Genomic DNA, 14,419 nt, shown 5'->3' with positions numbered 1-14,419 from the left:
TTCTAAAATCTTAATGCCATAATCTCTAAGTTATAAAACTTTGGTGAACTTTAAAAATGTTTCATTTGTTAAAAATGACTGTGTGAATATATACATACTATTTAAAAATAAGTTACCCAATTGCTCTATCTAGGAAAAACCCTTATAGGAATAGTGAAAAATAATTAGCTGTAAGTATGTGTTTTTTCTGTTCTTCAATGGAATAGGATATAGACAGCTCTTACAATTTTGCTCAAGTAACCTAGCCAAAATGTATGGTTCAAAAAATTTAAAGTCAGAATAGGGAGCCCTCATTGGCTTCAGGAGTCAGTTGGTAGTACGTATAAGCTGACCTGCTACTTAGAAAAAATTTTAGCTATTTACAGACTCATATTCACAGCTGTCAGCTCTGGTCTTTACCAGCTTAGTCAATTTTTGCTAGATTAATCAAAACAAAATTATAATGTCATCTATTAGATAACTATTCAGTGCTTCTTATTTGCTGGACCCTAGTTCGTAGGCAAAATATTCACAGCCTCGATCCTCTTGGGAATCTGCCACAAAGAGTGGTATCTAGATATTTTATGAAACAAAACAAACAGAGAAAAATAGTTTTACTCATCATACTATTTTAATACTCCGGAACAGCTCTGGTAGACGTTTCTGGGATGATGGATGTTTTATGTCTGTGTATCCTAGCCACTAGCCCCCTGTGGCTACTGTGCACTTGAAATGTGGCCAGTACAACTGAAGAACTAAATTTTTAATTTTATTCAATTTGAATTAGTTTTATTTTAAACAGCTAGATGTAGTTTTTAGTCTAGCTTTCATAGAACCTGTTAATGTCCCTAAATTGATGTAAAATACTGTGTGGTATTTGGGGAGGAAGAAGTTCATCATTTTTATCAAATTTTCAAAGATAAATAAGAATTATTAGAGAATTAGAAGCAGAATACATTAATGTGTGTGTGTGAGAGTCGCTCAGTTGTGTCCAACTCTTTGCGACCCCATGGACTGTAGCCCTTCAGGCTCCTCTGTCCATGGGATTTTCCAGGCAAGAATACTGGAGTGGGTTGCCATTTCCTTCTCCAGGGGATCTTCCCGACTCAGAGATTGAACCTGGGTCTCCTGTATTGCAGGCAGATTTTTTACCATCTGAGCTACCAGGGAAGCGAATACATTAATCTTTACTAGTAAACAGAAAGTCAATGTATTAATTTTTCTAGCGAAGAGTAAAATGTAAAACAAAGTGACCATTCCAGGCTTTTAGTGTTCTATTTTCATGATATTTGAAATGTATTTGAATGTGAGAGCTAATAGTTATTGAGGACATGTTTTTTTTTTAACTGGCATTGTGCTATTTACTTTACATTTGACATTATTATTTAATCCTTTCAACAACCATGGGAGGTAATTTTTGTTATCTTTATTTCACTTAATAAGTGACTTGCCTATGGTAAAAAAACCAATTAAGTGATGGAGCTAGGCTTCTTGCCCCATGTATATGAAACTTTAAACCTCTGGACTTTCTATGGAACCATGCAGCTTTGTCAACATTATATCAGTGATGCTTATATTATTAAGCCCACGTGTTCTGAAGAAAGCCCAAAAATTTATCAGATTTTCTATTTATAATGCTTTTGAACTAATTCAGTTTAATATTTAGTAGGTAAATGTAGATTATTTACTTTTTTTGTTTTTAATATTTTTGTTATTAATATATAGTAGGTAAATGTAGATTATTTACTTTGTTGTTGTTAGAGGTAATGGGCAGGATTTTTTATTATTGAAACATAATTGATATACAGTATTATGTTAGTTTCAGGTATGCTGTATAGTGATTTGACATTTACATACATTTTAAAGTGATCATCACAAAGTCTAGTAACCATCTGTCCACATACAAAGTTATTACAATATTACCAACCATATTCCTTGTGTATTACATCTCCATGCCTTATTTATTTTATAAATGGAGGTTAATCCCCTTCACTTCTTTACCCCACCACCCCACACCCTGCCCTTCTAGATTCCATATATGAAGTCATATGGTATTTGCCTGACTTACTTAGCGTAATACCCTCTAGATTTATCCATATTATTGCATATGGCAAGATTTAATTTTTTATGGTTGAATGATATACCATTGCATGTGTGTGTGTGTTTATGTATAAACCAACTTCTTTCCCCATTCACTTATGGCTGGATACTTAGGTTGCTTCCATATCTTGGCTATTGTAAACAATGCTTCAGTGAACATGTGGGTGCCTATATCTTTTTGAGTTAGTGTTTTGTTTTCTTTGGATAAATACCATGAAGTGGATTCCTGGATCATATAGTAGTTCTATTTTTAATTTTTTGAGAAACCTCCATACTATTTTTCATAGTGGTTGCACTAATGTACATTCTCACCAAGAATGCACAGGGGTCCTTTTTCTTTGCATCCTTGTAGCACTTGTTATTTCTTGTCTTTTTGATAATAACCATTCTAATGGTACGAGGTGATAGCTCATGGTGGTTTTGATTTGCAGTTCTCTGATTTGCAGTGATGTTGAGCTCTTTTTGATGTACCTGTTGACCATCTGTGTCTGTTTTGAAAAAATGTCTCTTTAGATCCTCTGCTTATTTTTTAATCAAGTTTTTTGTTTTTGATGTTGAGTTGTATGAGTTCTTTGTATATTTTGCGTATTAACCCTTCATTAAATATATCATTTACAAATATGTTTCCCCATTCAGTATTCTGCCTTTTGATGTTTTGGTAGTTTCCTTTGCTAAACAACTTAATTTTAAGCAACTTAGGGCAAGTACTACTATTTTCTGTCATTGTATACCCAGTTCCTAGCATTGTCGACTTTTCAGTAGTTTTTTGGTGTTTGTTGAGTGAATGAATGAATTTTTCTGTATTTGTATATGTAGTTGTAAAGCTACAAAAATTGAGGTTAGCAATCTGTAAAATTTCTCTATTTTTTTATCATTTCTCCTTCTATTCTGAAGTTTATCTTTACTTGATTTTTCCTCCTTTTTTCCTTGGTCTGTAGTAACAAACTAGTCACAAGGTGTATTTTATACAGTTTAGAACCAGCATAAGTGTGTGTTGAATGAATAAATGAAATATGCCAAAATGTGGACATTTAAATGTCATTATTCTAATATATAGCATTTTAATTTTGATAAGTAAAATTGATAAAACACATTATATTTTCTTAAAATCTTAAATTATATAATTACAAGTGTCTTATTTATTTTTGATTTTTAGTTTATAGTGTGTATAAGAAAAACAAATTCCTTTACTCCATCACTCTCATCAAGAAATTTACCTGTGAAGAGATATGATTGTTTTAGGAAATTGGAAAGTACTCATATTGCCCATTACCAGTTATTTTAAATATATATAATTCATAATGACATTACTGATATACTTTAATAAGACTAGTATGCATTGAACACTTTTTTAGAGTCAGTTTACTTTGAAAATCAAGATAGCAGGACTTTTTTGTAGGTTTGAGATATAATCCTATTTGAATGGAATCCCCCCTCCGTGTTCTGTTCCTTTGTGGAAGGAACACAAGTTCTGGATATACTATGTTACAATCATGGCTTGCTCTGTGACTGAGCAATGGTTAGGTTATCCTTAATCCACTGAATCAGATTCCTCCTATTTTGGTGTACATTAAAGAGTTCTGGAGATGATTAGATGAAATAATAATGTACCTATATGTAATAAGGCACTGATTTGAGAGCCAATATAGAGTGTCTTATTAAGTGATTTATAGTTTTGGAAAACTGGAGCTTAATATCCCATGGGAAACTTGGGGAAACAGAGTAAAATACATACCTAAGTTAACCATTTGAGAGGCAAAGAAGCTGGAGTATTTATTTATATATGAAATGCATCAGTTACTGAGTTAAGACTATTCCTATTTGTGTTAATTCCAATTCCTTGGCAGTTCTGTTCTGAAAAAGCCTATAAAGAAATGCAAGTGCTGGCATTTGGAAGTCAGGTCTGTGTATGTGAATTGGTAAGTTATGAAGTTATGTGTGTGGGTCACAGACAGAATCTGCTGCAATTATGTTAGCTCTTATCTGGTGGTAAGGGCTTAGAGTTCTGGCTTTCTTTTCCTCCCTATGGGAAATGATGGTTATTTACTTTCTTCCAAGATGGATGTGGGAAAACTCATAGATTTTTAACACAAACATGTTCTGATCCTCCAAGCTTGTAAGAAAAAAGGAAGAAACATGGTTTCCTGTCTTATTTGAGAAAATCTGCCAATATTTTTCAAATCATTCAACCATCTTTGATGTTGGGAGAAAAATCTCTTAATTTTTCCAACTTAGTTTCCATATACTGAAATTTTCTTTGAGTTGTTTACTTCAGTTTGTAAATTGGCTCTCTTGATAAGGAAATTCTTTTAAACAAAATCAGATATTCACTAAGAAATAAAGGAGTATTGTTGATGCTTGCTTAAAAGCTGTGAGGTGACTCCAGATTGAAAGGAAAAAACAAAGTAGTTTCTTATAGACCCGCAGAAATTGAATACTCAGTTTTCTAAACATTTCCTATTTTGCCAGTAGAAAGGAAAAAAATCAGGTGATGAATGTTCCTTTGAGGAATTTGATAAATAGGAGTATGAACTCAGTGTGACATTCAGAGAGTAAAGAGATGAGTAATACTATATTAATGAATTGCAAATAAGAGTATTTAAAGTTTGTATAATATCACGTTGACAAATTATTTTTGTATTTATCACCTTTTAAATTCTCCGTACTTTATAAATAGATGGGGAATGTCTGATTCTTTTTTGTTTTATTTTACTTGTATGAGAAACAGAAAAAGTTGAATGGAAGACAGTCCTAGAGAAATTGCAGTGATATTTGAGTGACAGCTTGTGATGAAAGGGAAGTAAAGAGCATAAATCAAAAAATGTAATTGTGAAACATTATTAGTTACAAAATGGTAAATATTTCATATTGTGGTATAGCACATTGTTAGGAAAGTAATACTTCAGTTAAAATAAGCTCATTGGTTTGTATTATTTTTTTAACTAATAAAATCCATTTTCAAGTAGTGTTAGGTTCACAGCAATATTGAGCAGAAAGCACAGAGAGTTCTGTGTGCTCCCTTCCCCCTCCACACAAACAACTTCCTCCCAGATTGACATCCCCCACTGCAGTGGTGCAGTTTGTTTCAATTGACATTCCCACCATAGCCGTACTATTTGTTTCAGTCAGTGAACCTCCAAAGACACATCAATATTGCCCAAAGTCCACAGTTCAATATAGGGTTTACCCTTGGTGGTGTACATTCTATGGGTTTGGACAAAATTGTTAATGATACATATCCATCACTGTAGTATCACACAGAATGGTTTTACTACCCTCATAAATCCTCTTTGTTCTGTCTGTTCATCCTTTCTTCCCTCATAACCCCTGACAACCACTAATCTTACTACCTCCGTAGTTTTGCCTTTTTCAGAAAGTCATATAGTTGGAATGATATAGTTGGAAAGTTATATAGTTGGAACTGAGTATTCAATTTCTGCAGGTCTATAAGAAAGGCAGTGTGTAGCCTTTGCAGATTGGCTTCTTAGTACTAGGCACTTAAGTTTTTCCCATATTTTCCTGGCTTGATAACTCATTTCTTTCTAGCACTGAATAATATTCCACTGTCTGCATATAACCACGGTTTATTTAATCCATTCACTTGTTGAAAGATGTCTCAGTTGCTTCTAGGTTTTGGAAGTTATGAATAAAGCTGCTATAAACATCTGCATGCTGGTTTTTGTATGGACATACATTTTCAGTTCATTTGGGTAGATGCCAAGGAGTCCAATTGCTGGATTACATGGTAAGAGTATGTTTAGTTTTGTAAACAAACTGCCAAACTGTTTGCCAAAGTAGCTGTAATACTTTGCATTCCAGCCCACAATGAATGAGAATTCCTATTGCTCCACATCTTCGCCAGCATTTGATGTTGTCAGTGTTTTGGATATTGGCTATTGTAATAGATGTGTAGTGGTATATTATTGTTGTTTTAATTAGTAATTCCCAAGTGACATAGGATGTTGAATATCTTTTCATATGCCTACTTATATATATCTTCTTTGGTGATGTGTCTATTCAAGTCTTTTGCCTACTTTTTAACTGCATTGATTTTATGAGTTCTTCATATGTTTCAAATAACAGTCTTTTATTATATATGTCTTTTCCAAGTGTTTTCTCCCAGTCTATGGCTTGTTTTCTCATTCTCTTTCAAGTGTCTTTTACAGAGGAGTTTTTAACTTTAATGAAGTCTAGCTCATCAATTATTTCTTTCATGGATCATGCCTTTGATGTGTCTAAGTGTCATCACCATATGCAAAGTCATCTAGATTTTCTCCTAAGTTATCTTCTTGGAATTTTATAGTTTGTGTTTTATATTTATGATCAATTTTGAGTTAATTCTTGGAAAGAGTATAAGGTGCATGTCTAGATTCATTTTTTTTTCCATGTGAAATGTCTAGGTTTTCCAACACTATATATTGAAAAGATTGCTCTTCTCTGCTGTGTTGCCTTCACTTCTTGTCAAAGATCAGTTGACTGTATTTATGTGGATTTATTTGGGGACTCTGTATCAGGTTCTGTTAATCTATTTATCTGTTCTTTTGCTAAAACGACACTGTCTTGATTACTGTAGCTTATATTAAGTCTTGAATACGGATTATTTCAGTCCTCTGACTTGGCTTTTCTCCTTTAATATTGTGTTAGCTATCTTGGGTCTTTTGCCTCTCCATATAAACTTTAGAATCATTTTATCATTTCCACAAAACAGCTTGCTGGGATTTTGATTAGGATTGCATGGAATCTATAGAGCAAGTTTGGAAAAAACTGGCATATTAAAAATATTGATTCTTCCTATCATTGAATATGGAATATCTCTCTAGTTTTTTAGTTCTTTTTTGATAACTTTAATCATAGTTTTGTTGTATTTCCTCATGTAGATCATATATACTTTTTGTAAGATTTATACTTAAGAACGCACTGGTCATAGCAAACACTCTCTTCCAACAAAACAAGAGAAGACTCTACACATGGACATCACCAGATGGCCAGCACCGAAATCAGATTGATTATATTCTTTGCAGCCAGAGATGGAGAAGCTCTATACAGTCAGCAAAAACAAGACCAGGACCTGACTGTGGCTCAGATCATAAACACCTTATTGCCAAATTCAGACTTAAGTTTAAGAAAGTAGGGAAAACCACTAGACCATTCAGGTATGACCTAAATCAAATCCCTTATGATTATATAGTGGAAGTGAGAAATAGATTTAAGGGACTAGATCTGATAGACAGAGTGCATGATGAACTATGGATGGAAGTTTGTGACATTGTACAGGAGACAGGGATCAAGACCATCCCCAAGAAAAAGAAATGCAAAAAAGAAAACTGGCTGTCTGAGGAGGCCTTACAAATAGCTGTGAAAAGAAGAGAAGCCAAAAGCAAAGGAGAAAAGGAAAGATATACCCATTTCAATGCAGAGTTCAAAAGAATAGCAAGCAGAGATAAGAAAGCCTTCCTCAATGATCAGTGCAAAGAAATAGAGGAAAACAATAAAATGGGAAAGACTAGAGATCTCTTCAAGAAAATTAGAGATACCAAAGGAACATTTCATGTACAGATGGGCTCAACAAAGGACAGAAATGGTATGGACCTAACAGAAGAAGATATTAAGAAGAGATGGCAAGAATACACAGAAGAACTGTACAAAAAAGATCTTCACGACCTGGATAATCACAATGGTGTGATCACTCACCTAGAGCCAGACATCCTGGAATGTGAAGTCGTGGGCCTTAAAAAGCACCACTATGAACAAAGCTAGTGGAGGTGATGGAATTCCAGTTGAGCTATTTCAAATCCTGAAAGATGATGCTGTGAAAGTGCTGCACTCAATATGCCAGCAAATTTGGAAAACTCAGCAGTGGCCACAGGACTGGAAAGGTCAGTTTTCATTCCAATCCCAAAGAAAGACAATGCCAAAGAATGCTCAAACTACCGCACAATTGCACTCATCTCACACGCTAATAAAGTAATGCTTAAAATTCTCCAAGCCAGGTTTCAGCAATACGTGAACTGTGAAAACCCAGATGTTCAAGGTGGTTTTAGAAAAGGCAGAGGATCCAGAGATCAAATTGCAAACATCCACTGGATCATGGAAAAAGCAAGAGAGTTCCAGAAAAACATCTACTTCTGCTTTATTGACTATGCCAAAGCCTTTGACTGTGTGGATCACAACAAACTGGAAAATTCTGAAAGAGATGGGAGTACCAGACCACCTGACCTGCCTCTTGAGAAATCTCTATGCAGGTCAAGAAGCAACAGTTAGAACTGGACATGGAGCAACAGACTGGTTTCAAATAGGAAAAGGAGTACATCAAGGCTGTATATTGTCACCCTGCTTATTTAACTTATATGTAGAGTACATCAGGAGAAACTCTGGGCTAGATGAAGCACAAGCTGAAATCAGGATTGCCAGGAGAAATATCAATAACCTCAGATATGCAGATGACACCACCCTTATGGCAGAAAGCAAAGAAGAACTAAAGATCTTCTTGATGAAAGTGAAAGAGGAGAATGAAAAAGTTGGCTTAAAGTTCAACATTCAGAAAACTAAGATCATGGTATCCAGTCTCATCACTTCATGGGAAATAGATGGGGAAACAGTGGAAACAATGGCTGAGTATTTTTTGGGGCTCCAAAATCACTGCTGATGGTGATTGCAGCCATGAAATTAAAAGACACTTACTCCTTGGAAGGAAAGTTATGACCAACCTAGATAGCATATTAAAAAGCAGAGACATTACTTTGTCAACAAAGGTCTGTCTAGTCAAGGCTATGGTTTTTTCCTGTAGTTATGTGTGGATGTGAGAGTTGGAGTGTAAAGAAAGCTGAGTGCCAAAGAATTGATGCTTTTGAACTATGGTGTTGTAGATGACTCTTGAGAGTCCCTTGGACTGCAAGGCAATCCACCCAGTCCATCCTAAAGAGGATCAGTCCTGGGTGTTCACTGGAAGGACTGATGTTGAAGATGGAACTCCAGTAGTTTGGCCACCTGATGCAAAGAGCTGACTCATTTGAAAAGACCCTGATGCTGGGAAAGATTGAAGGCGGGAGGAGAAGGGGACGACAGAGGATGAGATGGTTGGATGCCATCACCGACTCAGTGGACATGAGTTTGGTTAAACTCTGGGAGTTGGTGATGTTCAGGGAAGCCTGGCATGCTGCAGACCATGGGGTCACAAAGAGTCGGACATGACTGAGCGACTGAACTGAACTGTTTTCATTTTTGGAGGTGCTAATGTAAATAGTAATGTGTTTTTAATTCAAATTCTGCCCCTTCATTTCTAGTATATGAGATAACAGTTGACTTTTTATATCAACTTTGTATCCTGCAACCTTGTTATAATTGCGTATTAGTTGTAGGCTTTTAAAACATGATTCTTTTGGATTTTTCCCGTAAATAACCATGTCATCTGTGAACAGTTTTATTTCTTCCTTACAAACCTATGTATCTTTTATTTCCTTATTTTATTGCATTAGCTATAATTTCCAGTACCCAATGTTGAGAAGGAGAGATGAGGGAATATCTTGTCTTGTTTCAGATCTTAATGGGAAAGGTTCTCATGTCTTATAATTTAGTATGATGTAGCTGTAGTTTTTTGGTAGACAGTTTTAATCAAGAGAAGAAATTCCCTCTATTCCTAGTTTACTTTGAGTTTTCATTGTTTGTGTTGTACTTTCTGAAATGCTATTTGTGCAACTATTGATATGTTCCTGTGATTGTTTTCTTTTTGATGTGATATGATATAATGATGTGATAATGATATGATCATGTTGATGTGATGGATCACATTAATTGATTTTGAATTTGAACCAGTTTTGCATACTGGAATAAATCCCACTTGTTTATGGTATTTAAGTCTTTTTATACATTGTTAAATTCAATTTACTAATATTTTGAGGTTCTTTGTGTTTATTTTCATGAGACTGTAGACGTCTTGTAATAACTTTATCTGGTTTTAGGGTAATGCTTGCTTCATAGATGAGTTAGGAAATAGTTCCTCTGCTTCTATCTTCTGAAATAATTTCTAGAGAATTGGTAAAATTTCTTTAAATTTTTGGTAGAAATTGTCAGTGAACTCATTTGGACCTGGCGGTTTCTGCTTTGGGCAATTATTAATTATTGATTTAATTTCTTTAACAGATACAGTCCCATTCATATTGTTTATTTCTTCTTTTTTGCAATTTGGCAGATTGTACTTTTCAAGGAATTGGCCCATTTTCTCTAGGTTATCAAATTAGTGGACTTAGATTTTGTGTTTTCAGTCTCATTTGATTTCTGCTCTGATTTTTATTATTCCTTGTACTTACTTTGGATTGCATTTGCTCTTCCTTTTCTAGTTTCCTAAAGTGGAGCTTAGACAGTTGATTTTTAGATCTCTCTTATTTTCCAATATGTGAATTTAATGCTGTACATTCTGTTTTTCTCTTATGCTATTCACTGTAAGCAATGTTTCCACTGTATCCCACAATTTTTTTGTTTTTCTTTAATTTTTATTTGGAGAAGGCAGTGGCACCCCACTCCAGTACTCTTGCCTGGAAAATCCTGTGGACGGAGGAGCCTTATATTTTTAATTACAAAAGTGGTAATATCCCACAAGTTTTGATGACTTGTATTTGCATTTTCAGTTTGTTCATAGCATTTTAAAATTTCTAATGAGGTTTCTTCTTTGTTCACATGTTAATTAGAAGTGTGTTGTTTAATCTCCAAGTATTTTGAGATTTTCCAGTTAACCTTTCTGTTAATGATTTCTCATTTAATTCCTTTGTGGCCTAAGAGCAGACATTATATAATTTCTGTTTTTTTTTAAACTTGTTGAAGTGTGTTTTATGACCCAGAATGTGATCTCTTTTGGTGAATATTTAATGTTAGCTTGAGAAGAATGTGTAATCTGCTATTGTTGGGTGAAGTAGGATATAGATATCAATTATATCCAGCTATTAGTAATTACTGGTGCTGTTGAGTTCACCTCTGTCTTTACTGATTTTCTGCCTGTTGAATCAATGCATTTCTGATAGAGGGAATGTTAAAGTCTCTGATTATAGTAGTGGATTTATCTATTTCTTCTTGCAATCGTCCGTCAGTTTTGCCTCACAGAGTGATATGGGTTTGTTGTTCTTGTTGTTAGCATTGAATATGCATTGAAGATTGTTACCTTCTCAAGGTATTATTATTATCTAATACCCCTCTTTATTCATGATAACATTCTTGCTGTGAAGTTTGTCCTGTCTGAAATTAACATAGCTACTCCTACTTTCTCTGTTTAATATATTTATTTATGACATTTACTTCTTTTGGCTGCACTGGGTCTTGTTGCTGCCCTTGGGCATCCCCCTAGTGGCTGCGAGCGAGGTTCCTGTCTGTCTGTGGTGCGTGCGTTTCTCACTGTGGTGGCCTCTGTTGTTGTGGAGCGCAAGCTCAGTAGTTGTGGCCCACGGACTTAGTTGCCTGGCAGCATGTGAGATCTTCTCGAAACAGGGATCAAACCTTTGTCCCCTACATTGGCAGGCGGACTCCCAACCACTGAATCACCAAGGAAGTCCCTCTGACTTTCTTTTGTTTAGTGTTAGCATAGCCTAACTTTCTCTCTCTCTTCAGTTTAGTTTTTTGTTTTGTTTTGTTTTTAGTATAGCAGTTATTTATTAGTGAGATTAGTGGTTACAATTCTCCCTTGGACCTGTTGGCCTTACACACACACACACACACACAGACAAAAACCTTTTTTAAAAATTGAATTATAATTGATTTACAATGTTGTGTTACTTTCAAGTGTGCATATATATGTCAAGTGTATATATATATATAAAAGATTATTTTCCATTATAGGTTGTTATATAGGAATGTTATAGATTGTACCTTGAAAGGTACAGTCTACCAAATTGCAAACAAGAAGGAATAAGCAACCTTAATAGGACTGTTAATATATTGTTAACTTAAGATACCCAGTATAGTTGCCTGTGCTATGCAGTAGGTCCTTGTTGTTTACCCATGCGGTAGCAGAGAGTCAGACACAACTGAGCAACTGACCTGAGTGTATATATGTTAATCCCAAACTCCTAGTTATCTGCCTGCCCCATTGCTGTTCCATTTGGTAACCATAACATTGTTTTCTGTATAAGCCTATTTCTGTTTTGTAAATAAGTTCATTTGTATTGTATTTTAAGGTTCCACATACAAGGGATATCCTATGATATTTGTCTTGCTTTGTCTGACTTCACTTAATATGATAATCTCTAGGTCCATCCTTGTTGCTGCAGATGGCATTATTTTAATTCTTTTTATGATTTATTCTGTTGTTTGTGTGTATGTATAGGTGTGTGTGTGTGTAGGGGGGTCTTATTTATTCATTAATCTGTTACTTCCATATCTTGGCTATTTTAAATAGTGCTGCTATGAATACTGGATGCATATATCTTTTCAAATGAAAATTTTCTCTGCATATATGCCCAGGAGTGAAATTTCAGGATCAAATGGTAGCTCTATTTTTAGTTTTTAAGGATCTTACATACTGTCCTCCATAGTGACTGCCCCAATTTATATTCCAACCAACCATGCAGAAGACTTCCTGTTTCTCCACACCCTCTCCAGTGTTTATTATTCATAGACTTTTTAATGATGGCCATTCTGATTGGTGTGTGTGACACCTCATTGTAATTTTGATTTAGATTTCTTTAATTAGTGATATTAAGCATCAGTTCGTATGCCAGTTAGCAGGCACATTTGTATGTCTTCTTTGGGGCTTCCCTGGTAGCTCAGTGGTAAAGAATCTGCCTGCCAATGCAGGAAGTTTGATCCCTGGGTTGGGATGATGCCCTGAAGAAGGAAATGACAACCCACTCCAGTATTCTTGCCTGGAAATCCAATGGATGGAAGAGCCTGGTGGGCTACAGTTCATGGGGTCCCAAAAGAGTTGGACATGACATGACTTAGCAACTAAACAGTCTTTGGAGGAATGTCTATTTAGGTCTTATGCCTATTTTTTGATTTTTTTTTTTTTTTTTGGACATTAAGCTGTATGAGCCATTTGTATAATTTGGAAAATTAACCCCTTGTTGGTAGCATCATTTGCAAACATTTTCTCTCAGTCCATAGTTTGTCTTTTTGTGTTGTTTATGATTTCCTTTGCTGTGCAAAAGCTTTTAAGTTTAATTAAGTCCCATTTTTTTTTTTTCTATTTCTATAACTCTAGGAGACAGATTGAAAAAGATACTGTTGTGAATTGTCTCAAAGAGTGTTCTGCTTATATTTTCCTCTAAGAATTTTATAGTATCTAGTCTTACATTTAGGTCTTCAACCCATTTTGAGTTTATTTTTGTATATCATGTTAGAGAATTTTCTTATTTCATTCTTTTACTTGTGGTTGTCCAGTTTTCCCAGCACCATTTATTGAAGGGACTGTCTTTTCTCCATTGTGTATTTTTGCCTCCTTTGTATAGACTGACCATTAGTGCATGGGTTCACTTCTGGGTGTTCTATCCTAGTCCATTGATCTATGTGTCTGTTTTTGTGCCAGAATCACACTGTTTTGATTACTATAGCTTTGTGGTTTAGTCTGAAGTCAGGGAGCCTGATTCCTTCAGCTATATTCTTCTTAAAATCGCCTTGGTTATTTGGGGTCTTTGTGTTTCCATACAAACTTCAAAATGTTTTGTTCTAGTTCTGTGAAATATGCCATTGGTAATTTGCCAGGGATTGCACTGAATCTGTAGATTGCCTTGTGGTATGGCCAATTTTAACAATATTGATTCTTCCAATCCAAGAACATAGTGTATCTTTCCATCTGTTTGTGTCATCTTCAGTTTCTTTCACTCAGAGTCTTACAGTGTTCAGAGTATAGGTATTTTACTACTTTAGGTAGGTTTATTCATAAGTATTCTTTTTGATGCAATGGTAAATGGGCTTGTTTCCTTACTTTCTCTTTTAGAATATAGAAATGCAACAGATTACTGTGTATTAATTTTGTATCCTGCAACATTACCAGATTCATTGATGAGCTCTAGTAGTTTCCTGGTAGTGTCTTTGGAATTTTCTATATATAGCATCATGTCATCTGCAAACACTGAGAGCTTTACTTCTTGTTTTCCAGTTTGGATTCCTTTTATTACTTTTTCTTCTCTGATTATTGTGACCAGGACTTCCAAAATTATGTTAAAGTAGTGAGAGTTGGCATTCCTGTCTTATTCCTGATCTTAGAGGAAATGCTTTCAGCTTTTCATCATTGAGTATGACATTAGCTCTGGGCTTATCATATAGGCCATTATTATATTGAGGTCAGTTCCTTCTAAGCCTAATTACTGAAAAGTTTTTTTTATCATAAATGAATTTTGTCACAAACTTCCTTTGC

At 34.8% G+C, this 14,419-nt stretch overlaps 1 protein-coding gene across 10 annotated transcripts in view; it reads left to right on the top strand.

Moving 5' to 3' along the window:
- Nucleotides 1–14,419, top strand: part of KANSL1L (KAT8 regulatory NSL complex subunit 1 like) — a 125,375-nt gene that overhangs the window by 23,545 nt on the left and 87,411 nt on the right. The window lies entirely within an intron of this gene.

The sequence above is a fragment of the Bos javanicus genome, chromosome 2, assembly GCF_032452875.1.
Source record: "Bos javanicus breed banteng chromosome 2, ARS-OSU_banteng_1.0, whole genome shotgun sequence".
Classification (NCBI taxonomy): domain Eukaryota; kingdom Metazoa; phylum Chordata; class Mammalia; order Artiodactyla; family Bovidae; genus Bos; species Bos javanicus.
The sequence above is the reverse complement of the archived record's forward strand: the minus strand, read 5'-3'. Positions and strand labels throughout refer to the sequence as shown.